Source organism: Podarcis vaucheri (assembly GCF_965113315.1).
Source record: "Podarcis vaucheri genome assembly, chromosome: 5".
Classification (NCBI taxonomy): Eukaryota; Metazoa; Chordata; class Lepidosauria; order Squamata; family Lacertidae; genus Podarcis; species Podarcis vaucheri.
In genome coordinates, this window is record NC_138763.1 from 9,393,781 (window position 1) to 9,419,134 (window position 25,354).

Consider the following 25,354-nt stretch of genomic DNA (forward strand, 5'->3'; position numbering starts at 1 on the left):
CAGAAACTCAGTTGGGACATGTCACCAGTGTGATTGACAAGTGGTCTGCATGCAAAGAAAACTACCTCAAGAACATTCAAAACCTGGAGCTGCATTTGAAACGCAAATACAGAGTATAGTGGGACTGTGGAAGAGTTCGTGATTGACTTATCCTTGGATAACAATCTGAATTCTCTCCCACCCTTGATTTGTTTGCATGTTGAAAGGGTGACTCATTGGGCTGCTTTGGATGTTACTTAGAACTGTGACAAGGAAAGCCCATGTGACTTTTATTTCATGTGTAAACCACCAAAACACAAGCTCACACATCTCCATTTAACCACATCTGGGATCCTCCACCTGTCTCCTCTTATTTCCATTCTTCAAGAATTTCTCTCTCTCAGTTTGTTCTCTAATTCCCACAGTGAGTTTAGCCATCTCAGCATATTCCATCACCTTCATAACCCAGTCTTCTTTCATTGGGACTTCTTCATCTTTCCATTTTTGTGCCAAGGCTTCCAAGAGAAACTCCGCTTGCCCTGGTACAGTGGTACAGGCCAGGTCTTTGCACAAGAATTTCTCCCACCACCTTCTGGGAAAGTACAAACAGATTTGTTTAGCGCATGAGAAAACCTTACCTCCAATCCAACAATAAACAGGGAAAGGGAAAATGAAACTTGCCCCAGCAGTGAGGGTCTTATTTGGGAGAGCTGTCAAACCTCTCACTCCCAAGGCGCCTCTGTTTCTCATCGGCCTGATGGAAGCTGACGTTGTGTGAACCTTGCTGAGCAAACCCAAATTATTTTAATTTCTAAATCCAAACAGTTCCAATTATATCATTTCCCTTGTGTGGAGTGGAAGGAGCCCATGAAACCCTCTCCCTTCGTTTCTTCTCTATCGGGATCAACATCTCCGAATGCCGAGCGGAGGAGAAAAGGAGGTCACCATGATGGCAGGTCCAGGAAAACCATCTAGGATTAACTCACAAAACGCTGTGGGATTAAAACCTTACGAAATACTTGGAGGGCACGCAAGATCTGAAGCATTCACTTGTGCAGAGGAAATCTAAAAAGCTATTTTTTAAAAAGACTGGCAAACTAGCCGTCCAGGGCATGCGGGGGGGGGGGGTTCTCTCGCTTTATTTACTTTGACAATTTGTTGGATTCTAGCAACTGATTGGGAACCCTACAGCTGTGGTTCTCAACGGGGAAGGTAAAGTCTGCTTCATGAATATGCAGTGTTGCTAAAATTCGAATACACACAAAAAACTGGGCAAGTGTACACATCTCAAGAATGCCGGCATTGTTTGCATGAATCTGCAGAATTTGTTCTGAGCCTGGAACTTGAAACCTCTTGGCACGGAGACTATATCCAACCTTCATTTTCATCACTTGGTTCATTTTCGTTACTTAAGAAAATCAACACTGATCTTTTGACCCTCTTCCATTTCCCAAATCGCTGCAGCCTTCTAAAGAAATGCCCATTAAACTTTCCAGACCGGAGATACACCTTTAACCTCAACCTGCAACATGGACCAATTTCTCCTCTTCCTTTCCTTTTGTTAAAAAAACTCATATATTATTTTTACTAGGTCTGAGCAAAACTCCTTGCCTCGTTGCCTGTTTGGTTCTCATGTGAGCTGAAAAGTGGGGACCATTTCTTATATTCATCAGGAACATATTTGTGTTTTTCTGTGGTGTTACTGGAGTTTTTTCTTTCTTCTTCTTTGCTTTCATTGCCCTTCAGAGGTCTCCCAGCTTTTTGGCCTGGTGGGTACATTTAGAATTTTGAGAAAGCTCTGTGGGTGCAAATGTCACAAAATGGTTGCCATGGGGTGTCCATCATAACATAAAATGGCTCCCATGGAGTTTGGCATAACCCAAAATGGCCACCACATGAAAATGAATAGAAAAAGTGACAGAGCCTTAAAATGGTTTGGGCATTTCCCACTTTTCCAATCAGCCACTTATCTCCAATCAATGGGGATAAAGTTACCTATGGCAGCCATGCTCACCCATAGAGATAAGCCCTTTGCACCTCTTCTCTGTGCAGAATGGAAGGGAGGGTGGGTGCGAAATTTGAAATTTAGCATGTTTAAGTGTTGGGGTTTTTCAATGTATGGGAAGCTAAGCTGGTTCAAAAGGAGCTGAGCTGGGAGAGGGAACAGTCTCCCAAACATTGTGGATTTTTAAAGGGGATATTTAACGAGACCTTCCCTGGGCAGCATAGGAGGTACTGACAAGTATACTGTCACCCTGGGTTAGCTTTCATGCCATTTAATGGAATTTGCTGCTGGAGTCACCCATGGCCATTTTGTTTATGGGCTATGGATGCCCATAAGCAAATTACAGTCAACTGGGCAAAAACACAGTTTGGCCAACTTAGAGTTGCCATATTTCAAAAAGTGCAAATCCTGGCCAGTGTTTGTAAACTGCTGTTCCCCACCAACTACCAAGGCGGGTGAGGGGAAAGCCCCCCCAAAAGCAGTCAAAAAGGGGCTCTCAACAGCATGTAAGTAACATGAATGGTCAGGGATTTGTTTCATGGGGGCTGAATTTTCAGCCATACCAAAGATGCTAATTTCAAGGCAGATATCAAAACTCAGAAAAGACTTGCTGCAGTCCTAAAGGTCTTTCTTTCTTTCTTTCTTTCTTTCTTTCTTTCTTTCTTTCTTTCTTGGTCTCTCCTTCACCATTCCCCTTTTCTCTTTTGATTCATCTCTCCATCTTCTCCCCCTCCTTCACTTTCTCCATCTCTCTCTCTCTCTAAAAGGTCATGGCAGGTTGGCGTGACCCATCTCTCACCTTAGGTCCACCAGCTGAAGAAGGTATGCTCTCAGAGCGTGTGCCGCGCTGCTATTATGTGATGATGTAATCACATGGCACCAAATGCGATTGGCTGGCTAATCGTTTCCATTTCCAGGGCTCCCTTCTTCAAAAGACCCCGGTCCAGCAAAGGCTTTTCTTCCCAGACAGAAAATGAGTGGAGCCCCCAGCAATTAAGAAGTATGCACCAGACGAAATGGAATAAGCACAGCTCTCTTTCCTTCCTCCTCTCTTTCTTTCTCCGTCGCTCTGGCACCCTCCTCTCCTAAGGGTCTCGCTTGTTAAAGCCGGCTTGTCCACTTCCCGGATCTGGTTTCTTCTGGTGTCAGGATATCCTTGGTTCTGTTTCACTTCACTTTGTCTGGCCTTTGGCTTCACTTGGCTTCCTTCCTTCTGCCAAGGCCTCTAGTCTCTTGCTCCACCTCAAACTCAAGGCTACACTCCCTTTGCTGATTCTCATTTCATCTTTGCCCCTCCTTCCTTCCTCCTTCCCATTCAAAGGTCTCTGTTAAAAGCATGACTTTTAACACTGCCGCTTCCTTCTTCCTACAAAAGGCTTTCTCTGTCCACCACATGGTGTGGTTTTGTTTGGCTGTTAAGCCTGAGAGACGGAGTTAGGTCTTCTTGGTTTTCTTCATGTGAGGCAGAAGACAACAGACACCATAAGAGTGCAAGGAGAGCTTACTGGATCAAGCTAATGGCCCAACTTGTCCAGAATCCTGTTCTCACAGGCGCCGACCAGACGATAGCAAGCAGGATCCAAGCACAACAGCTCTCTCCTCTCCTGTGGTTTCCAAGAACTGGCGTTCAGAAACATTTCTGCCTCCAAGTGTGGAAGCAGACTGTAGGTAGCCATCATGGCTAGTAGTCATCTCCTCTTTTAAAGTCTAATCCATCCTTACCATTCCCATTTCATAGATGGTAAAACTGAGACTCCAAGGATCATTGGTCAACACAGCAAGTCCACAGTAGGGGCAGAATACGAACCCGGGTCTGCCGGTTCCTAGTTGAGCTCTCTTTCTCTTTCCATCAGTCCACACCGGCTCTCATTTCATCATGACTGTTTTGTTTAAACTTCTTTCCCCTTTATCAAGTTACCAGAGGGAGCAGGGAATGTGGGCTTCACTGGGGACAGTTGCATTTCTTTAAATGTGGGGGGGGGGTGAGGGAACAAAAAAACCCAAAACCTCATTAAAGGAAATGGGGCGGGGGCGGGCATCATCCCCTAAAACTAATGAATTGCTATTGGCTTTCCTTGCAGCTGTTCTGGCTTCACAACAGGCAGGAAAAAACGTTTGTTATTTGTAAATCGAAGACCTCTCTCTCTCTCTAGCACTGGGCCAATGAAACGGCAAGGAATCCGCCACATGATTCCAGGGGGGGGACGGCGAGACCCCCTTCCCAGCAGCCCCGCTGTAGAAATGGAGGAGAAAGCGTCTGTGAGAAAGGGCCTCGGTTGTTTTTCTTGGAACGGAGGGGAAACCCTCAGATAGGGGTAAAATCCTGGTTCCACAAGAAAACGAAGTGGTGTCGATTTCACTCGGGTCTGGCGGATGGTTTATTTCTCTTGAACGAGAGACCTCACATAAATCACGAGACTCTCCGAGGACTTTTCAAACTTGTGATGCAAAACAGAACCGCCAGTGTCCGAGGCCTCGTCATTGTCTGCGGAGAGCGTGGCAGCCGGAGAAGAGGGGTCCTCCTCTCAGCCTCGTGGCCTGAACTCCAAATCCCCTCTAGTTAACTCTTTCAGCCTCTCTCTCTCTCTCTCTCTCTCTCTCCAAGGCTTCCCCACACTTTGGCTGAGTGACCTTGCCTTCTGAAGGAGAGCAGGAAGCATGGAAGCGCCTCCGAAGTTCCCCGACCGAAATAATCTTCCATAAGCCTTTCTGTTAACAGAGGAGGCTTGCAACCAAATCAACATATTGCAAAATAATCAATCAACAGAAGAGGGAGAGAAGAGGCAGCAGATAAAACACTTCAGCTAACATATCAGGGAGATTAACAACTTGGCAGGCCTAATGCCTGCCGGTTTGAGGGGGGTGGGGATGAATTTGCAAAAAGGATGAAGGTTATCGGGAAGAGAGACTGTCCCCCTCTCACAAGAGGGTGCCTACTTAGGCACAGACCCTCCAAGTGTCCCTATTTTCCAGGGACAGTCCTGGATTTACAGAAGCTGCCCCAGGTTACGATTTGATCCGGGAATGTCCCACTTTTCCTTAGGACATCCCTATTTTCATCTGAGAAATGTTGGAGAGCATGGAATAGTGCATCTCCAGAGCTTTTTTTCAGCAAGAACTCACTGGACCTCAGTTCCAGCACCTCTCAAGTAGGCACCATTGCCATAGGATCCAACTCCTAGGGCTCTTGCCCCCCCATTAAATATTTGAGAGTGCCAGGGTCCCCCCAAAGTTGATGGGCATTGCTACTCAAATGGTGTACATGCACTACATTATGTGATCGATTATGTGGGGCAGGGCTTACCTCCCCCCCAATCTTTTATTCAAGTTGGAACCCCTGGCCATTGTCATTCTAAGAGAAAAAGGGAGGCATTCATGGTGTGTTTTGGCACCTCTTTTATAGAAAAATAGCACCGGACATCCCTATTTTCATCGGAGAAATGTTGGAGGGTATTGCAGGCATCACAAAAAGGAAGACGGGGGTGCTATGCAGAAAAATTGCATACACTGCTTTATAATAAAAGATGGAATTTTGTAACAATTACTATCAAAACATAGTACAGTGGGCGCTCGGGCTGCGATCCGTGCGGGAGGTACGTTTGCAACCCACAGTGTTCACAACCTGCAGCATCATGTCTGTGCATGTGCAGGTCGCGATTCGGTGCTTCTGCACATGCGCAAAGTGCGATTCAGCGTTCCTGTGCATGTGCGAGCACCAAAACCTGGAAGTAACCCATTCTAGTACTTCTGGGTTTGGTGCAGTGCGCAACCCGAAAAGCATCGTGCAACCTGAAGCATCTGTAACCCAAGGTATGACTGTACCTAATAGGAAGACAGTGCCCAGGTGACCTGACTGCTTGCTCAGGCAGCTTCAAAGCCCCACCTGCTCTCCCTTCTTAGGATTCTTCTGGTGGTATTTATTTGATTTATTAATTAAATATTTCATACTCAGAGCAGAATAACTGAAATCACTGGATCTAACTTAGTCAAGTCCATTCATTTAAATAGGTCTGCTCTGGGAGAAGATCAGTCTACATCCCAATCCCAAAGAAGGGCAGTGCCAAAGAATGCTCCAACTACCACACAATTGCACTCATTTCACACGCTAGCAAGGTTATGCTTAAAATTCTACAAGGAAGGCTCAAGCAGTATGTGGACCGAGAACTCCCAGAAGTGCAAGCTGGATTTAGAAGAGGCAAAGGAACCAGAGACCAAATTGCAAACATGCGCTGGATTATGGAGAAAGCTAGAGAGTTCCAGAAAGACATCTACTTCTGCTTCATTGACTATGCAAAAGCCTTTGACTGTGTCGACCACAGCAAACTATGGCAAGTTCTTAAAGAAATGGGAGTGCCTGATCACCTCATCTGTCTCCTGAGAAATCTCTATGTGGGACAAGAAGCTACAGTTAGAACTGGATATGGAACAACTGATTGGTTCAAAATTGGGAAAGGAGTACGACAAGGCTGTATATTATCTCCCTGCTTATTTAACTTATATGCAGAATTCATCATGCGAAAGGCTGGGCTGGATGAATCCCAAGCCGGAATTAAGATTGCTGGAAGAAATATCAACAACCTCAGATATGCAGATGACACAAGCTTGATGGCAGAAAGTGAGGAGGAATTAAATAACCTTTTATTGAGGGTGAAAGAGGAGAGCGCAAAATATGGTCTGAAGCTCAACATCAAAAAAACGAAGTTCATGGCCACTGGTCCCATCACCTCCTGGCAAATAGAAGGGGAAGAAACGGAGGCAGTAAGAGATTTTACTTTCTTGGGCTCCATGATCACTACAGATGGTGACAGCAGTCACGAAATTAAAAGACGCCTGCTTCTTGGAAGAAAAGCAATGACAAACCTAGACAGCATCTTAAAAAGTAGAGACATCACCTTGCCAACAAAGGTCCGTATAGTAAAAGCTATGGTTTTCCCAGTACAGTGGTGCCCCGCAAGACGAATGCCTCGCAAGACGGAAAACCCGCTAGACGAAAGGGTTTTCCGTTTTTCAATGCACTTCGCAGGACGAATTTCCCTATGGGCTTGCTTCGCAAGACGAAAATGTCTTGCGAGTCTTGAGATTTTTTTTCGCTCCCCCCTTTTTCTAAGCCGCTAAGCCTTTAATAGCCTTTAATAGCCGCTAAACCACTAATAGCGCTAATCCGCTAATAGGGTTGCTTCGCAAGACGAAAAAACCGCTAGACGAAGATACTCGCAGAACGGATTAATTTCGTCTTGCGAGGCACCACTGTAGTGATGTATGGAAGTGAGAGCTGGACCATAAAAAAGGCTGATCGTCGAAGAATTGATGCTTTTGAATTATGGTGCTGGAGGAGACTCTTGAGAGTCCCATGGACTGCAAGAAGGTGTTCTTGAAGCTACCAGCATGAGTTTGATCAAACTGCGGGAGGCAGTGGCGGACAGAAGTGCCTGGCGTGCTCTGGTCCATGGGGTCACGAAGAGTCGGACACGACTAAATGACTAAACAACAACGCTCTGATCAGAACTTAATAGAACACCAACCCCGCTTTTGTCTTTAACTCGGAACAGACAGTCCTTCGATTGGAGGCTAACTTTCCAATTAAGAACTGGGACATAGGATATATGGCCACTCTTTTTGGCGGGGGTTTGAAGGTCACCTACCATGTCCAAGCAAAATGTAAAGTGGATGCTGGTGGAACATGGGGGAAACCCCATAGGGTGGGCAGGGTCCTATGGGAAAGTCGCCTGGTCCCAGAATGTTTCCAGGGGTGCAGCCTGGGCGATCCAGGGCCCTCCCCAGCAAAATGAGCAGCAGCGCTGGCTTGCCACAGTCTGAAGGAAGGGAAGTAATGCACTTTGTAACCTAAAGAGGGAGATAAAGACACACACCCCATGTAAAATTGCCTCTAAGTGCACTGCTATTTGAGCTCTAAACCTGGAGCCAGTGAATCTGTTGTAATAAATGAGTTCCAACCACAGGCTCCCTAAAACCAGCTCCAGTCGGCAGCTTGGAGGCAAGCTTTGATAGTATGATTGTCAAAGTATGATGCAAACCCTGATATCTTTTGATGAAGGGAGGTATATAAATCTAATAAACAATAAAAATAAAATTCCCAATTAAGTGCCTTATCTATCCTGGAGTGACTGGCTGGGGGGAGCAGTGGTGTACACCTGGTCTCCTGGCACCAGCGATGCCTTCACTTACTGGGATGGGGAAAGTGGCAGGAAGGTTAGTACTGCCACCCTCCTTACCTTGCAGCTGCTTTGTAGACCTTGCAGCTTAGGTAAATTAGGTTAGAATAATTACTTACAGTCTCTGGGCTTTAAAGGCTTTATTCATGCAGGCACTACTTACAGGGTGAGTAGAGATGAAAAGAGAGAAATAGCAGACATCTTGTCTTAACAAGAACAACAAACAAAATGACTCAGCTTATGGGGCGAAGTTAACTTAGAGAGCTACAAACAAGTGCTGGCTAGATTGATAGGTAACACATACATTAATTACAAACTCAGGAGAAAGTAATGTGTTTGGTTTTCTCCAACACTTACAGCGATGCCACTCCTTGGAAACCACAGCACTGTTGGGGCCATGAGGCCCACTGGCCACCCTTGTATTTCCTATGTACTAATTTGTTCATTAATTGATTTAAACTTTTTATCATATTTTTTGTCCCAAAGTACAAAAACAGTAACAATAAATAATTCTTAGCTGCCTGCTGAAAGGCCACTGCAAGAACAGGATGCTGGACAAGACGGGCCATGGTGGCTATGCCCTACCTTCACTGTCAGAGGCTGCATGCCTATTTATACCAGTTGATGGAAATCTCAAGTGTGGAGAGACCTGTTGCGCTCATTTTCTGCTTGCAAGCTTCCCCCAGGCGTCTGGTTGGCCAATGTAAGAACAGGATGCTGAAATAGACAGACCTTTGGGCTGTCTATGCAGGCTCTTCCATTTCTCTTGTGTTCTTGGGTAAGCAGTGGCGGCGGCAAACATCCTTAGGCAAGGCGTTCCATTGTCTCGGGGCCAACACCAAAAAGGTCTTCTCCTTCGTGTCCACCTCCCTCACATCTCGAGCTAATTAAGTGCATCTTGCTCTTCCTCTGAGGAACTCAGTCAGCACGGTATCTTACACGAGTGTAAAATAACTCCAGCCAAGAGACAGGACACTGTAACAAAGAATCAGGAGCTTCACACTGGCAGCAATTTGTTGCCTATTCACCTTCTTCTAGGACGACTGCTAGAAAGGCAGACTGCAATCTGCCCATTCTTGCAGTTTTGTTTGCATGCATACCAGCGCTGTCGTAGCTCATAGCTGAGAAGTAAGGTGTCATGGGTAGGTGTCACATTTGTAACACACTGCGGAAGCTGGGCACTGGGAATACAAATGTCTGCCCAGAGAGGTCTGCATATAAATAAGGAGGAGGAGATGGAAGTGTCTGGCACCATTTTACAACAAAGAGACGTATGTGTGTTCATCTCCCAGCTGCTTTGCAGATCAATCGCCCATCCCAGAGTGGATCCTGAAGCAACTGAGTGACTGCCTACCGCCTCACCCAGCCACAGTACCTGGGTCCTCCACCAGCACCCTGGGCAGCTCAGCTGGGGGTCCAGGTGCAAGACAGCCGATCTCACAGAACAGCTGTACAGTGGTACCTCTGGTTAAGAACTTAACTCATTCTGGAGGTCCGTTCTTAACCTGAAACTGTTCTTAACCTGAGGTACCACTTTAGCTAATGGGGCCTAGTGCTGCCGCCGCGCCACCACACGATTTCTGTTCTTATCCTGAAGCAAAGTTCTTAACCCAAGGTACTATTTCTGGGTTGGCGGAGTCTGTAACCTGAAGCATCTGTAACCCGAGGTACCACTGTATATAGTTCAGCCCTGCAAGGAAGAATTCTGTTCTTAAGTAAAGACCACAGTTCTCTGTGCTCACGGGCTCTTTGCAGAATATCTGAAGGGAATTTCACACATTTCTAACTCTCTATATAATGGGAGACCCAGTCCAGTCCTGGGTTTACCTGCTGCCTCCAATGGAGGTCTTACTTCTCCTAGGACAAAACCTAGCTGAACCTGCCTTCATATTCCCTCCTCCTCTCTTGCCTTGTCTCACATCACAAACCCCTACTCCATATATTGATTGCTTACCTGGCCTGTGCTTGCAAATTGATGTTCCCACCACCAAGGATGCCATTTCAAGATTGTCAATTGGAGAAAAGCTCCAAAACCAACAATAACAGCTGAGGTTAAGGAGGGCACATAGCAAAGTTCTCAGCAGCATATAAACTATGTACACGCAAGACCTCTGCAAACATTCAAAGCACATCCTGTCACTCAAAGAATTCTGGGTGCTGTAGTTTACTCCTCGCAGAGGTACAAGCAGCAGCCCTTAACAAACTACAATGCCCATAATTCTTGGAGAGGGAGAAATTGTTTGATGGTGCTTTTAAAGTATAGTGCGTACGCACTATATCTGGATATATTACAAACCAACAGGACATTCTAGGTGGTGATGTAAGAGGGCTTGTTTTGCATCAGATTGCCTCAGAAATAAAACAATGGTAAAGGTAAAGGGACCCCTGACCATTAGGTCCAGTCGTGGCCAAATCGGGGGTTGCAGCGCTCATCTCGCTTTACTGGCCGAGGCAGCCGGCGTACAGCTTCTGGGCCATGTGACCAGCATGACTAAACCGCTTCTGGCGAACCAGAGCAGCACACGGAAACACTGTTTACCTTCCCGCCAGAGTGGTACCTATTTATCTACTTGGACTTTGACGTGCTTTCAAACTGCTAGGTGGGCAGGAGCAGGGACCGAGCAACGGGAGCTCACCCCGTCGTGGGGATTTGAACCACCAACCTTCTGATCGGCAAGTCCTAGGCTCTGTGGTTTAACCCACAGCGCCACCCGCATCCCAAACAATGGTAGCAAACAATGGTACTTCCCCCAAAATTAAGGAATAAGTCCATTTACTTTCAAGTATGCATGAAGGAGAAATTTAGTTTAGCCTGCATTTTGAGGCAAGCACACCAATGGTCCAACTTGGAACAATACATTTTCCTGTGTTCCTCCTAGCACAGTTGAGAAGCCCAACCCTGAGACCCTGAGAGCAGCTGGCAGCCAAAACAGTTGGCACTCTGAGAAACCGTCACATATCTGGTGTAGTGCAAAGACATAACACACACATGTCGGGCACTCCACAATGTGGGGTGGAACCCCGTGCGCCTGCTACAGTGACATTAAAAGTCATTACAAAATAGTTTTTTAAATTTATTTTTCCCTTTTTAAAAAGCTGTTCTTATTTTTATCTTTAAGCTGCCTCCAGTTCCTATGGGGGGGGGGGAGCAGGGTGTAAAACAACAACAGCAACAATTACCGCCCTTCACCCTATAGTCCTAGGTCAGAAATCCAAAATACATTACAAACCAGTTTGTTGTTGTTGTTGTATAGTCATTTAGTCGTGTCCGACTCTTCATGACCCCATGGACCAGAGCACACCAGGCACTTCTGTCTTCCACTGCCTCCCGCAGTTTGGTCAAACTCATGCTGGTAGCTTCAAGAACACTGTCCAACCATCTCGTCCTCTGTCATCCCCTTCTCCTTGTGCCCTCCATCTTTCCCAACATCAGGGTCTTTTCCAGGGAGTCTTCTCTTCTCATGAGGTGGCCAAAGTATTGGAGCCTCAGCTTCAGGATCTGTCCTTCCAGTGAGCACTCAGGGCTGATTTCCTTCAGAATGGAGAGGTTTGATCTTCTTGCAGTCCATGGGACTCTCAAGAGTCTCCTCCAGCACCATAATTCAAAAGCATCAATTCTTCAGCGATCAGCCTTCTTTATGGTCCAGCTGTCACTTCCATACATCACTACTGGGAAAACCAGTTAAGAACTTACAATTAAAAAAAACACCTCAGGTTTGGAAACAGCAGCAATTACCAACAGTAGAAGAATGGTGACAGAAGGCAATGGAATATGCAGAAATAGCCAAACTAACAGGGAAAATTTGACAACAGGGCGAGGAAACATTTCAAAAAGAATGGGAAAAATTCATGTTGTATATAGGAAAGATAAGATGAAATAGTAAAACCAGTAGAATTGGAAACAAAAGTGATGGATAATGAAAATAAGAAGAAGCAAAATGTATAAGGAAACTAATATAACTAACAGTAGTGGTAAATGAATACAGACAGACAACAAGAATTGTATAAACATGAGGACTTATTTGTTTATGGATGCACCATGGACAAATATGGAAAATGAATAACAAAATATAAAATGGTAGAAAATAATGCAATAAAATTATATGTGATATAAAAAAAGCTTGAAGAGCAAGTATAAATGTAAAATGTAATACAATATGTATATGTGGAGTATCTAATTGAAAAACTAATAAAGATTATTTGAAAAAACCAAAACGAATCACAACCACCCCAAATAGGGTGGTACTTTGAAACAAAGCACCTCAAGTTTCAGAGGCTATGGGTAAGGAGGTTTGTCCTCCGAAGTTCCTTAAGTTTTCAAGGCATATTTCGGCTCCTCCCACACATTAATTGGGATTCTGTGTCATGATCACTGTAGTAATATTACCACCCATGCAGGTCACTCTTGGTTCATTAGCAAATGGATTTGGGTCTCTGGCATGCATGGCTGATACCTGGCACCTTGGAATTGTTCATGAAAGGATCCACTCAGGGTGTGGAGCCAGCAAGGAGGGATGTGTGTTAATGTACAGCAGGGAGTTCATCCAAATGTGGGTCAGGGGAACCCAGGGAGATGATACCTTCTCCCCTCTGGTCACACTAAACCAGTGTCCCTGGATGTAACATCACGTGGTTTACATGCTCTGAACATTGCACCAAACCTCGCAGACCGAGCTCCCCTCATCCCCACCCACTGAAAGGTGCTCCGCTTCAGTGGATCAGGAAATCTTATGACTCTGACATTGAGGCTATTGTGCACGAAAGAGGTAGCTTGCAGCTGTGGTGTATTTTCTCGGTTCTGCTTGGTGCACTTGTGAAAAATCTCCATAATGAGAACATACCAAGGACATGATGAAATGTCTATAAAACAAAGTATATGGTGAAACACTTGAATCTTTTTTTGTTGTTCTTCTTTAAAAAGGAAAGGGGGGTGGGGAAGCCCTGTAAATATCAAATCTTGCTGGTGAATTTTAAGACAATCATTCTAATTTTTAGCAAATCATGGAATCCAATACTTCTAAACTAATGCTCCCCCACTTAAAATGCCAATATCCAAGACTCTCCATCTTTAAACATATCCAGCCTCTTTGCACGACATCAGATAAGCACTGGTTTCTCAGAGTACCAACTGTTTTGGCTGACAGCTGCTTGCCAGGTCTCAGGTTTTCTCCACCCAGCTCTGCTTTTGCAGAGTTTCCCAGCTCTGCTAGGAAAACAGGAAGTTGCCTTGTGCCAAGTTGAACCATTGGTCCATCTAGTAAAGGTAAATGGGCCCCTGACCATTAGGTCCAGTCGTGGCCGACTCTGGGGTTGCGGCCCTCATCTCGCTTTATTGGCTGAGGGAGCCGGCGTACAGCTTCTGGTTCATGTGGCCAGCATGACTAAACTGCTTCTGGCAAACCAGAGCAGCGCACAGAAACGCCGTTTACCTTCCTGCTGGAGCGCTACCTATTTATCTACTTGCACTTTGACGTGCTTTCAAACTGCTAGGTTGGCAGGAGCAGGGACCGAACAATGGGAGCTCACCCCGTCGTGGGGATTCAAACCTCCGACCTTCTGACCTTCTGATCGGCAAGTCCTAGGCTCTGTGGTTAAACCCACAGCACCACCCGTGTCCCATTGGTCCATCTAGCTCAGTGCTATTTGCACTGACTGGTCCTACCTGGAGATGATGGGGACTGAACCTGGGACCTCCAGTATCAAAGCAAATGCTCTTCCTCCTTCCCCCAATCCTGCTACCTGGGATTGTTCACCTGAGATGCCCAAGAACCTTTTGCAGCTTTGCCTTTTATCCTATGCCAACTGATTTGTATAAATGGCGGCTGGCAAATTTGCTTGTCTAAGACAGGGATGAGTGGATCTGACTTTCCCCCCTGATTTTTGTCACTTTTGTCTGGGTTAAGCCTGTGACAGGAGAGAATGGCAAGTGTGGCAGGAAGATTCAGGGACAATCAATATTATATTTTGGGAATGATTCATGTTCTTATGTAGCTGCATTGTTTTATACTTTCTGAATAATTATTATGAAGTAGTCATGTTCTATGTTATAAATCAAGCACTGCTTGGAGTTATTTCTTTTGGTTCCCCAAAGTATTTCTTATCAATAAAACATTGGCTGTAGTGTGAGCAAATTTTTATTCTGCAAGTGTGGCCCAGAGAAAAAAGTTTGAGAACCACTGATAAGCCATAGGTCCACTCTGCCCTGTTTATGCATCGATCTGTTGTTGTTGCTGCTGCTGCTGTTTAGATTCCTAAACATATTTTCTCTCAAAATACACATTGAGCTTGGCCTAATGAAGGTATTGATTATATGGGTTTTGGAACATTTTAAAATAGGAGTGGAGAACCCCAGGTACAGGACTCAAATGTGGCCCCTGGGTCTGTCCTCAGCCAAACACTCCTTCCCAGACACCCCCTCTTTTCTCAGGCCTCAACCTTCACTGGCTTTCCTTAGCACCCTCCTGGAATGTTTTTGCCTAGTTTGAATGTGTTATTGACCTTCATACCCTCCAACACCTTGAAGACAAACTCTGGGTCACCAGCTCCCCGGATGCCATCTTCCCATTTTTTTATTGTGCAAACATAGTGGCCATTTTGGTTGCCACATAATTTTGCACCATGGTTCTCCTCTCCCCCCCCCCAAAAAAAAACACCTTTTCATACACAGCACTATGTCAGATTGCAACCTCAGATAAAGTGATTTGGGGGTGGGGGAAGGAATCAGGCCTTGAAATCATGCGAGGTCACAGCAACCAAAATGGCTGCCTTTCTCTTGCGATTAAAAAAATGGAAAGTCCCTGATTTTCTGGGACACTTGCTGGGTATGGAACTGTGGTTCTGGTTCTTGAAGTTGGACTGTTGCTTGGAGGATAGAGAGGAGTGAAGGTCTGTGTAGAAACAGCCTGTAGTTTAAGCCAAGGACTGATTGGAACATTTTTGTTGTTGTTTAGTCGTTTAGTTGTGTCCGACTCTTCCTGACCCCATGGACCAGAGCACGCCAGGCACTCCTGTCTTCCACTGCCTCCCGCAGTTTGGTCAAAGTCATGTTGGTAGCTTCGAGAACACTGTCCAACCATCTCATCCTTTGTTATCCTCTTCTCCTTGTGCCCTCCATCTTTCCCAACATCAGGGTCTTTTCCAGGGAGTCTTCTCTTCTCATGTGGTGGCCAAAGTATTGGAGCCTCAGCTTCAGGATCTGTCCTTCCAGTGAGCACTCAGGGCTGATTTCCTTCAGAATGGAGAGGTTTGCTCACCCTGGAATTCGCAGCCATCAGATTTCTCAGACCATCCCCAGCTCAAAACCCTGAGACATGTCCACAAAGAAGTGGGACTCTCTAGCCACTGGTTTGAGGAAGGGTGAAATCCTCCAACCTGGAAATGTTGAGCAGAAAAATCAAAGCAGGAGGCTTTGCATATCATTGTCTGTGTGTGTGTGTGTGTGTGTGTGTGTGTGTGTGTGAACAAATTCATTTCTTTCCTCCATCAACTTCATTTCAGTCCCACCTTGTGCAGTTAATCCAGCCTAATCCACCTTTGGGCCTAGAGAGAACCAAGGAGCAAATGGATTATAGAGAGTTGGGGGAAAGGATTCAGTTGTGGCTGTTAACGGGAATATTCTGAATGATCCGTACCAGCGAAAATCAGACATAACCCAGGGAAGGTGCCTGAAATTAGAAGCTGCGTGAAAATGGTGTCTAGAAATTATCCATCCTATTTTTGGATAGAGATATTTGGGGGGAGCATTTCACTGACTTTATCGGAGGATATGAAAAATTCTCCTATGCTTTCTGGAGCTCACCATTAACTGCAGCAGGACTAGAACAGCTCCTTCTTCTTCTTCTTCTTCTTCTTCTTCTTCTTCTTCTTCTTCTTCTTCTTCTTCCATAAGGGGGCGGGGGTGGCATTTTGCAAGGGGAGGGGCAGCAGCAACGGTCACTGAGCATCCACCTCTCAAACCTCTCATCTGTGCTAGGCCTGGGGTCCTGAAATGTGGTCCAGGACCGGTCTAGAATCTGGAGGTTCTTTTAGAAGTCAGTCCGACAGGGCCAAGGCAGGACACGAGGCAGGGAACCAGGCAAGGACAGGTACAGGATCTCAGGTAGGATCTAGCATACAGCAATGTTGCTCCCGCACCATGGGGCAGGGTCTGACAGCCTTTTATCTTTGTCGGGGTAGCGACCAGTCCTGATCCCCCAGCGACTCACCTCCTTGTTTCACCCGAAGGCGAGCACTCCTCCTGCGAGTACTCAGGTCTCTCCTTCTCTCAGACCTTAGTCTCTGCAGCTCGGGAAACGTTGGTGGGTTACTAGACCCAGGGGCCGCCTCAGCCTCCCCTGACCAAACCGGTAGTGGAGCAGCTGTAAGTGATGGCCCAGCTGAAGGCAACGAGGTAATCCTCACATCTCGAGCCAAGGCAGGCTTAGGATTCAGTGCAGACTGAGTTTCCTCTGGTTCCGAGTCTGAGCCCAAGTCCCAGGCCATCACATCATCACCCCTTGGTCACTGGGAAGAAAATGGTGGTCACAAGTAAAAAGAAATGGTAGAGCAAAATGGTGAGGACAACTCTGACCAGCAGGGTGTCTTCCGCTTTCATTCTCAGGGCAGGCCCAAGACATTTTGTTAGTTGCCTCAGATGGAGCGGCAAATGGCATCCGCACAGGTTAAGGTGCCTTGCACCCAAGACCACTGAAGTTATTTTGACACACAAGGAAGAAAATCCCACGAACACACCTTCCACTTCCTTGGTGGTGCAGATACACGAATGAATATTGCCATAGTTTCATGACAACCCAAAGGCGCAGCACGAGGCAGTCGCCTCACTCTGCCCAACAGCAGGACCGGCAGCTAAGATCCGAGAGAACTCCGGAAACCGGGGACGATGGTGTAATGGAAAAAGTTGTGTGGAAAAATCTAATTTAAAGGAAGGCCCCTTCTTCAGTGGAGAGGTGGGGGACGGAGGGAGGGAGACAAACAACAAGGCCGGCAGTCTCATAACTGTTCGTGCCCTTTGGGTAATAACAGACTCTCGCTAATATCCCGGGAATATTCTCGGAGCGAATGAAAGGCGGGGAAGTTAAGCAGCCGTGGTAATGCCAGTGTAAAGAAGAAGGGGCCACCAAAGAGACACTAATGGAAACTCAAATCCCCAGAACGAAAGTGGCATGTTTTGGAGTCGAAAGGCGGGGAGAGGTGAGAGAAGGGCTTGTGTGTGGTCTTCAGGGCGGCGACGGCAGCGGCGGGGTCTTTAGGTTTCCCAGCAGCTGACTTCTGAGAAACAGGCAGGGGGTTGTGAGGGGACAATGACGACTGCCACCAAGCTCCGAATACGGAAAGCAGATCCTGGAGAGAGGGCGGGTGGCGGCAGAGCGGGGAGGAGAGAGAAGGAGGAGGCAAAAGGCCCAGTGAGCTCGGAGCTTGACCCTTTCTGTTTTACGAAGGCATTTCTTTCCAGAAGTGCTGACTGCAAGCATTGCCTCCGTAATGAATTCAGCCACTGCTCCGAGAGAGAGAGCCCTCCCTGGCACTGACAGACCATTTCCCGTCAAGCAGCAGAGAGAAAATGGGATTTCAGCTTCTTCTCTCTCCCCCCTTCTTCATAGTAAATGTTTCTGATTTCACAGGCCGGTGTGCTCACCTCTCGAGTTAATAGACAATAAGAGAAGCAGTGTGAGCCCCTTGTTAAGGAGACGGGAAGGAGCCCTGCTTAAACCCAGCGGCAAAGAGGAGAAATTTGCCAGGCCGTGCCAAAAGGAAAATACCCCGACTGTCACCTTGGCATTTAGTTTGGATCAGGTAGACATGTGTGTCTGAAGGGGAGCAGGGAGCTGAGGGGGGGGGGAGAGAAATGAAAGCTCGCTTTCTCCCTTTCGCCGTGGAAAGAGTCGCAGAGGACAGCCAAATTATACCAGGAAAAGGGCTCCTTCTGAGATGCCCCCTTGAAAGAACCGGGATATTCTGCAACAAAATGAATTTTTTTAACAAAGGAAAGAAATGACACTACAGAATTGCGGAAGCCTTTCTTCAGCAAGCTGAAGGAGATTATTCTTTTTGCTCTCTCTCTCTCTCTCTCTCTCTCTCTCTCTCTCTCTCGCACACACATACATACACACAGAGAGAGAGAGAGAGAGACTTGTTCACACAGCTGCCTCACTTTGAGACCTAACATTCTTAAACTGCCATAATGGAATTAATGTGGAGAGAGAGAGCGCTAGCATCTTGGTGGCTGACCAGCCCAAGATACAGTGGTACCTCGGGTTAAGTACTTAATTTGTTCCAGAGGTCTGTTCTTAACCTGAAACTGTTCTTAACCTGAAGCACCACTTTAGTTAATGGGGCCTCCTGCTGCTGCCGCGCCGCCGGAGCACAATTTCTGTTCTCATCCTGAAGCAAAGTTCTTAACCTGAAGCACTATTTCTGGGTTAGCGGAGTCTGTAACCTGAAGCGTATGTAACCTGAGGCACCACTGTATCTTGCAGCAAGTGCACCCCACACCCCTTAAAATCAATGCATTTAATACCCAAGGCCAGTCCATTTATTTTGGCACTGAGGCAGAAAATCTCTCTCCCTCTCTGGCAGTAAAAACACAACATTAATAACTTACATTTGAAACAAGAACACCAGTTCTATTTATTAGGTTTTTATTGGATAGTGTAAGCTGCTTTGTGAAGGAAGTTCCTCAGAACGCGGGGTATAAATGTGTAGATAAACAAATACATACTTGCTGCTCTTTCCTGACACCCCCAAATCTGCTGCCTGAGGCAGCTGCCTCGCTCTACCTAATGGTAGGGCCGGCTGTGGGCATCTTTCCCTGTGGATACACTCAGTGCAAAGCAACCTGGTGTTTTTCTCCGGAAGTTGTTCAATTCCCATCAGCCCCAGCCAGCTTGGCCCTTGTATTCCAGCAATGTTTAGAGGGCACCATGTTGACTACCGCTGGACTATTATTTAGTAATACTTGAGAGTTTTGTCCTTTACAAAACCTGATACAGAATTACCCCATCTCCTCCCCTCAGAGTCACATTGGAATTTAACTACACACTGGATTTCGCACTTCTTCAGAGCTTGCCACACAACCAGAAATTTAAAATGTATCAAAATTATTATTATTTATTGAATTTATATACCGCCCTATACCCGGAGGTCTCAGGGCGGTTCACATAAAAGGTTCACAGTATATAAAATAAAATTTATAATATATAAAAGAGCCACATTTTAAAAGGATATGGGATGTTGATCAGGTCAACCAAAGACCTGGTTAAAAAGGAACATTTTTGCCTGGCGCCTAAAGGTGTATAATGAATTACTTGTTTCCTGACCTCCTCACACACCCATTTTTTGTATTCCAGTTCACATGGTTAATTCAGCAAATCCTTACCCTCTATCATTTATCTTTACTCAATATCTTAACCTATTATAACTATATATTTTCAACCATTTCAATTGAAATATAAGACATGAAAATATTGATTTCTTTTTAACTTTTTTTTACTTTTTATGTATTTTGTCTTTGTATTTTTGTATCTTTTTTTCTTTTATTATTGTTATTTTTTATTTTTTGTTTTTTATTTTGTAACCTTTTATTGTCTGCAAAATTTCAATAAATATCATTTTAAAAAATAAATAAATAAATAAATAAATAAAGGTGTATAATGAAGTTACCAGGCAAACTTCCCTGCATTCAGATGCAGATATGCATTTAGATACAGACAGTGTGGAGGAAGGATGTATTTTGAGAGAAATGACTTTTTTTAAAAAAAATGCAGATCAATGTAAAAACAGAACAGAATTATGGATAAAAGCATGCAAGGAGGCCAAGAGGCAGAGATGAGTCATGCTGTCTCTGACTCCTGCTGCAACCAGCTCCCCTCCTTCCTGGTCTCCCCGGACCAGAAGAGGCATGAAGAGGGTGGAGCAGAGACAGGCACAATGGTATAGTCTCAGGAGACATGGAGACTTAGGCAGCTGTGAGAAAGTGGGGGACAACTTCTTCACAGGGGCAAGACCTACTGAGAAGAGTTGCTGTGCTCATTAGGCCTGGCACTCCGTCTTTCTCCTAATAAAGAATTAACCCCAAGTTACAGGGAACCAGGCAGAGGGCCTTCTCGGTAGTGGCACCCGCCCTGTAGAGCGCCCTCCCACCAGATGTCAAAGAGAAAAACAACTCCCAAACCTTTAGAAGATATCTGAAGGCAGCCCAGTTTAGGGAAGCTTTTAATGTTTAATAGGTTATTGTATTTTAGTGTTCTGTTGGAAGCCGCCCAGAATGGTCGTGGTATTAATAATAATAATTAATAATAATAATAATAATAATTCCATGTGATTTATTCCTGGCACCTGCTCCTGACACATAGACAACAATGAAGAAATGGCAGAACTGAGCGCTCCCTCACACAACCCCAGGAAAATCCTACGCAGAGAAAACAAACATGCTAAGGAGAGCGTCTAATATTCAGCAGGTGGGAAACATGTTTGTTTTTAATTTGACACCTCACCTGCCTTGTTGCCACCAAAGGACAGTTTTGCCACACGATCGGCTGTCACCCTGGAAAGCCTGCAAGAATTATTTGCGTCAGGTTCCTCCTCCTTTAGCTCACAAGCAGTCAAACGACGGCCTTGCAAGTTATAAATTGCGCCTCCCCAGAAAGGGACAAGCAAGAGGGACTGAAACTCATTGAAGCACCATCCATCAGCAGCATTTGCAATGCCAACAGCCTGGCCTCAAATCAAACAAGGTGACTTGGGTAAAGAATGCCTTTCTCTACAAAACCCTTATTAATTATCCATGTAATTTTTTTGGGGGGGATATATATATATAACCCACTTTCCTTGCAAACCGTCCTCTTGAGTGTTAGAAAACGAGCTGGCTGTTTTAAACCTTAGGGTTGATTCAAGCCCAGTGAAACAGCTTGCTTTGAATGATCCTTTATGCTCCCTTTAAAAAGAATTAATGGTTTATTATGTCTATACTCTTTGTAAATGTTTCTTGAACCGGAGGGTGGGTGTGATTTTCTGGGAAACTCACAGGACCTGTAACATTTTATTATATTTTTTTAACAGGGGAGAAAGGGAAAACAAGAACACTTTTGAGAACCTAAGAGCACAAGAGCCCTGCTGGTAGAGTGGCCATGTGTCCTACTGCGCAGATGACAATCCTCTATTTGAAGGAGGCCTCTGTATATGAAGGGCTGCTACCTGATCAACTCTTCTTTAAAGGTAAAGGACCCAAAGAAGGGATAGCAGACGGGGGGGGGGGGCTTGAAAATGCCCATCACCATTTAGCACCTAGCAGCAAACAGAGCAGGAAGCACCAGTCATCTGGTCACACTCTCCCCCCAGATGCACTTCAGTTTAAATTTTAGCAATTATTTCCAAATAAGCATCTGTAGATATAAACTAGCACAGGGAAATTCTATGTACATGTGTGTCTTCCCCCCACCCCCACCCCCACCCCACCCTTTTATGGCAATTCATTTCCACTTTTCTGGCTATGTGCCAAGGGACCCATTGCCCCAGAATGAAGCTCCATATAGGCCAACCTTCAAATGTGGCCTACCAAATATTCCCAGGACAGAGCCGTCTTCCCCATTGGGCTTAGTGGTGCGTTGCGCCAGGGCACCGGCCTCTCAGGGGCGCTCCAGTGAGTGGGGGAGCTGCGCGGCTTTGCCGGCGGCCTTCCCTTTCCCTGCACGCCCGCCAGCTGTGCCCCATCAACCATAAGGCTGGTGGGCGTGCAGCTTCCTTCCCAAGACTCCGCGGGAGGAGAGCGATCCCTGCAGAGGCTTGGGAAAAGGTCAACAACTCTGGGAAATGGGTGCTGGAGGGATCTTTGCACCACGTCGCCATTTATGCTTAAGACGGCCCTGCCCAGTAGTCAGAGGTTTGAGATACCTGTCCTCTCCCATGAAATTGTTACAATCTCCCCCAAAGCCATGTAGGCTACCGGCCATTCGTGCATCCCGAAGAAACAAATTACATCACGAAAAGGTGTCATCTGTACTATGCATTTAAAGCATTATCAGCCACGGCTTCTTACAAAGAATCTTGGGAACTGTGGTTTGGTTAGGAGACCTCCTACATTCCCTCACAGAGCTACACTGCCCAGGGTGGTCTGGGAAGCAAGCCCCTCTTCCCAGGGAATTCTGGGAACTGTAGCTCTGTGAGGGGAATAGGGGTCTCTTAACAACACTTGGCATAGGACACGGGTGACGCTGTGGGTTAAACCACAGAGCCTAGGACTTGCTGTTCAGAAGGTTGGCGGTTCGAAACCCCGCAACGGGGTGAGGTCCCGTTGCTTGGTCCTTGCTCCTGCCAACCTAGCAGTTCAATTTAAACTAGCAGGAATTTAAACGGCGTTTCCGTGTGCTGCTCTGGTTCACCAGAAGCAGCTTAGTCATGCTGGCCACATGACCCGGAAGCTGTACGCCGGCTCCCTCGGCCAATAAAGCGAGATGAGCGCCACAACCCCAGAGTCGGCCATGACTGGACCTAATGGTCAGAGGTCCCTTTACCTTTTAACAACACTTGGCCCCCTTAACAAATTACCCAGGATTCTTTGGGGGATGCCATGACTGTTTAAAGTGCTTTGATACTGCTTTAAATGTGGAGTGTGGATGGGACCCAACTATTGTACTGTGTGAAGAAGTGGCTCTTTTTGTCTTTCCTGAAGCTATTTCTGATCCATTTTTATAGACTGACCCCAAGTTCTGGTATCAAAAGAGAGGGAAATACAAATTCTTGCTATCCCGTTTTTTGTGCTTTCTGCCACTGCTCTGTGCTTGGAAGTTGTGGGGGCTGCCGTCTTGATTGTCCATGAGCAACAGGCGATTTAAAATTTGCACACATTTCATTGATCTGGCCTACTGAAGTGGCGGAATTAAAGAAATATTGGTCTTGAGAGAGAGGTGGCAACCGTGCTGATGAGCGCTGGAAGTCTGCAAAACCACACATGGATTTAATAACTTACCTGAGCTGATTCCCTTTGGCTGGAGAGAAGGTGCAGAACACAAAGAGGCAGCCTGGGTTCCATCTCGCAAGGCAGAAACACGTGCCAATAAGCATGTCCGAGCAATATACGGACATTCGGAAAAGACGCGTGCAGGGATGGTGTGCATTTTCTGCATCTAGACCGATAAATGATCGCTTCGTCAGGCATGCAAACGCCACAGGGAGGCTGAAGTTAATTTAGCTGAGTAATTAATGGTCTCCTTCCCTACTTCTAAGGAAGTTTCTGAACCCCTAATGTGTTACATGGGTAAATTAGCTTTGTAATTAACTGCCTCATCATCAGAACTGTGCTTAACGAAGACACAAGGCTCCTCGCTAGCAGAGCAACAGTACCATACTGAAATACAATGCCCAAGGGACAGGCATGATTAAATAAGATGCAGAAACCAACAGGGAGGATCAGAAAGGGGACAGTCATGCAGCTGGCAACTGCAGCATAGGGGGTGGTTGGGCACTGCTTAGACCCCGGGAAACCTCTCCCCAGGTTAACTTGGGAATGGTCTGAGATCTTTCCAGAGAAAGACAAACTTGGATCGTTTATCTGAGACAGTCTAAGGGCATGGGGAAATGTCCCCATTGTTGGTCATTGACTAGGTTCTACCACCCAGAATACGCTCCCCTTTCACTTCACTTATTTATATTATTATTATTATTATTATTATTATTATTATTATTATTATTATTATTTATTTATACCCCGCCCATGCGACTGAGTTTCCCCAGCCACTCTGGGCGACTCCCAATCAAGTGTTAAAACAATACAGCACTAAATATTAAAAACTTCCCTAAACAGGGCTGCCTTCAGATGTCTTTTAAAGATAAGATAGCTGCTTATTTCCTTCACATCTGAAGGAGGGTGTTCCACAGGGCAGGCACCACTACCAAGAAGGCCACCTGTCTGGTTCCCTGTAACCTCACTTCTCGCAATGAGGGAACTGCCAGAAGGCCCTCGGCGCTGGATCTCAGTGTCCGGGCTGAACGATGGGGGTGGAGACGCTCCTTTGGGTATATTCTGCAAACAGCAGCATCAGAAAGGATGCATGAGATGGAAATATGGGCAAGCCTTTCAGTTTTATGCCCTCTCTGTTTCTTCTTTTTCTGGACTCAAATCAGTTCTCCACATTTCTGCAACAATTTGTGGATACAAAAAAGCTTCGTGAAAATTCGTCAGCATTACACTGCAAATTTCTCCTGCCAAACAATTTTTATCTTTTTTTTGTACGCAGCTTTGACTAACATATGCATTTTGGCAAGCAATTTTACCAAACCTGATGCTTTCCCCTCTGTAATTTTCACTAATATATGCATTTCTATGAACACTTTCCCACAATACATGAACGGTTGTTCAGCTTGTAAACAGCCTTGAGTATTGTAAAATAGAAAGACGGTATACAAATTAAAAGTGATGGTGGTGATGATGATGATGACTCCAACTCCCACCAGCCCCAGCCAGCTTGGCCCACAGTCAGGAATGATAGGAGCTATAGTCCAGGGTCACAGCTTAGCAACACTTTAGAGCTTTCTTCCTAAGGAAGATGCTCCAGCACTACACAGAGTATTCCAGTTGCCCTTTCTAAAAATGCCAATTATACATTTCACCGTTATGTGTGTCTTTATTAGTCCCTCTACACCCTGGGCCTGAGGCTACAACTTACTCCTTTCTTCCTTTCATTCAGAAGCCTTTCCTGAGCTCACATTTTCTAGTTTAACCAGTTTACACACACTCCGCCTGCCTCTTCCTCCCCTCGGAGAGCCACGTGGATTCATCTTCCTCCCTCAAGCATCTTTCATGCCTATTTATAATTTACTACATTTATAAGTTTATTAAATGAGTTTCCAAAGCATGGTGAGCCTAATCTGCATACCACAGTGTGGGGACTGCGCACTGCACAACCCCACTGTGCACACTTCACAGCAAGCCGATCACATTTTAACTACAGTTCGTGTCATGCGGCTGCTAGGAGGCTCAGCTCTGTAACAGGAAACCCAAAAATCCAGCCTCCCTTCTGCTTTGGGCTCACCAGATAGCCATAGGGAAGGCACTGTGTCCCTCAGCCTCAGTCCCAGCCCTGGTGCAATATGGGAAACATAATGACACTGGCCTGTTGGCGTTTTGCAGTATGGTAGCGCTGCAGAGAGCTTGCTGGGGAGACCATGCATTAAAAAGGGACTCAAAAATAACTGAAAGAAGGTT

General features: G+C 45.9%; 1 long non-coding RNA gene across 1 annotated transcript in view; it reads left to right on the forward strand.

The window, feature by feature from the left end:
• Positions 1-25,354, forward strand: part of LOC309533416 — a 45,958-nt gene that overhangs the window by 15,679 nt on the left and 4,925 nt on the right. Inside the window, exon 2 of the long non-coding RNA XR_014220229.1 lies at positions 21,214-21,369. This is a non-coding gene — a long non-coding RNA (uncharacterized lncRNA). The remainder of the gene's footprint in view (positions 1-21,213; positions 21,370-25,354) is intronic.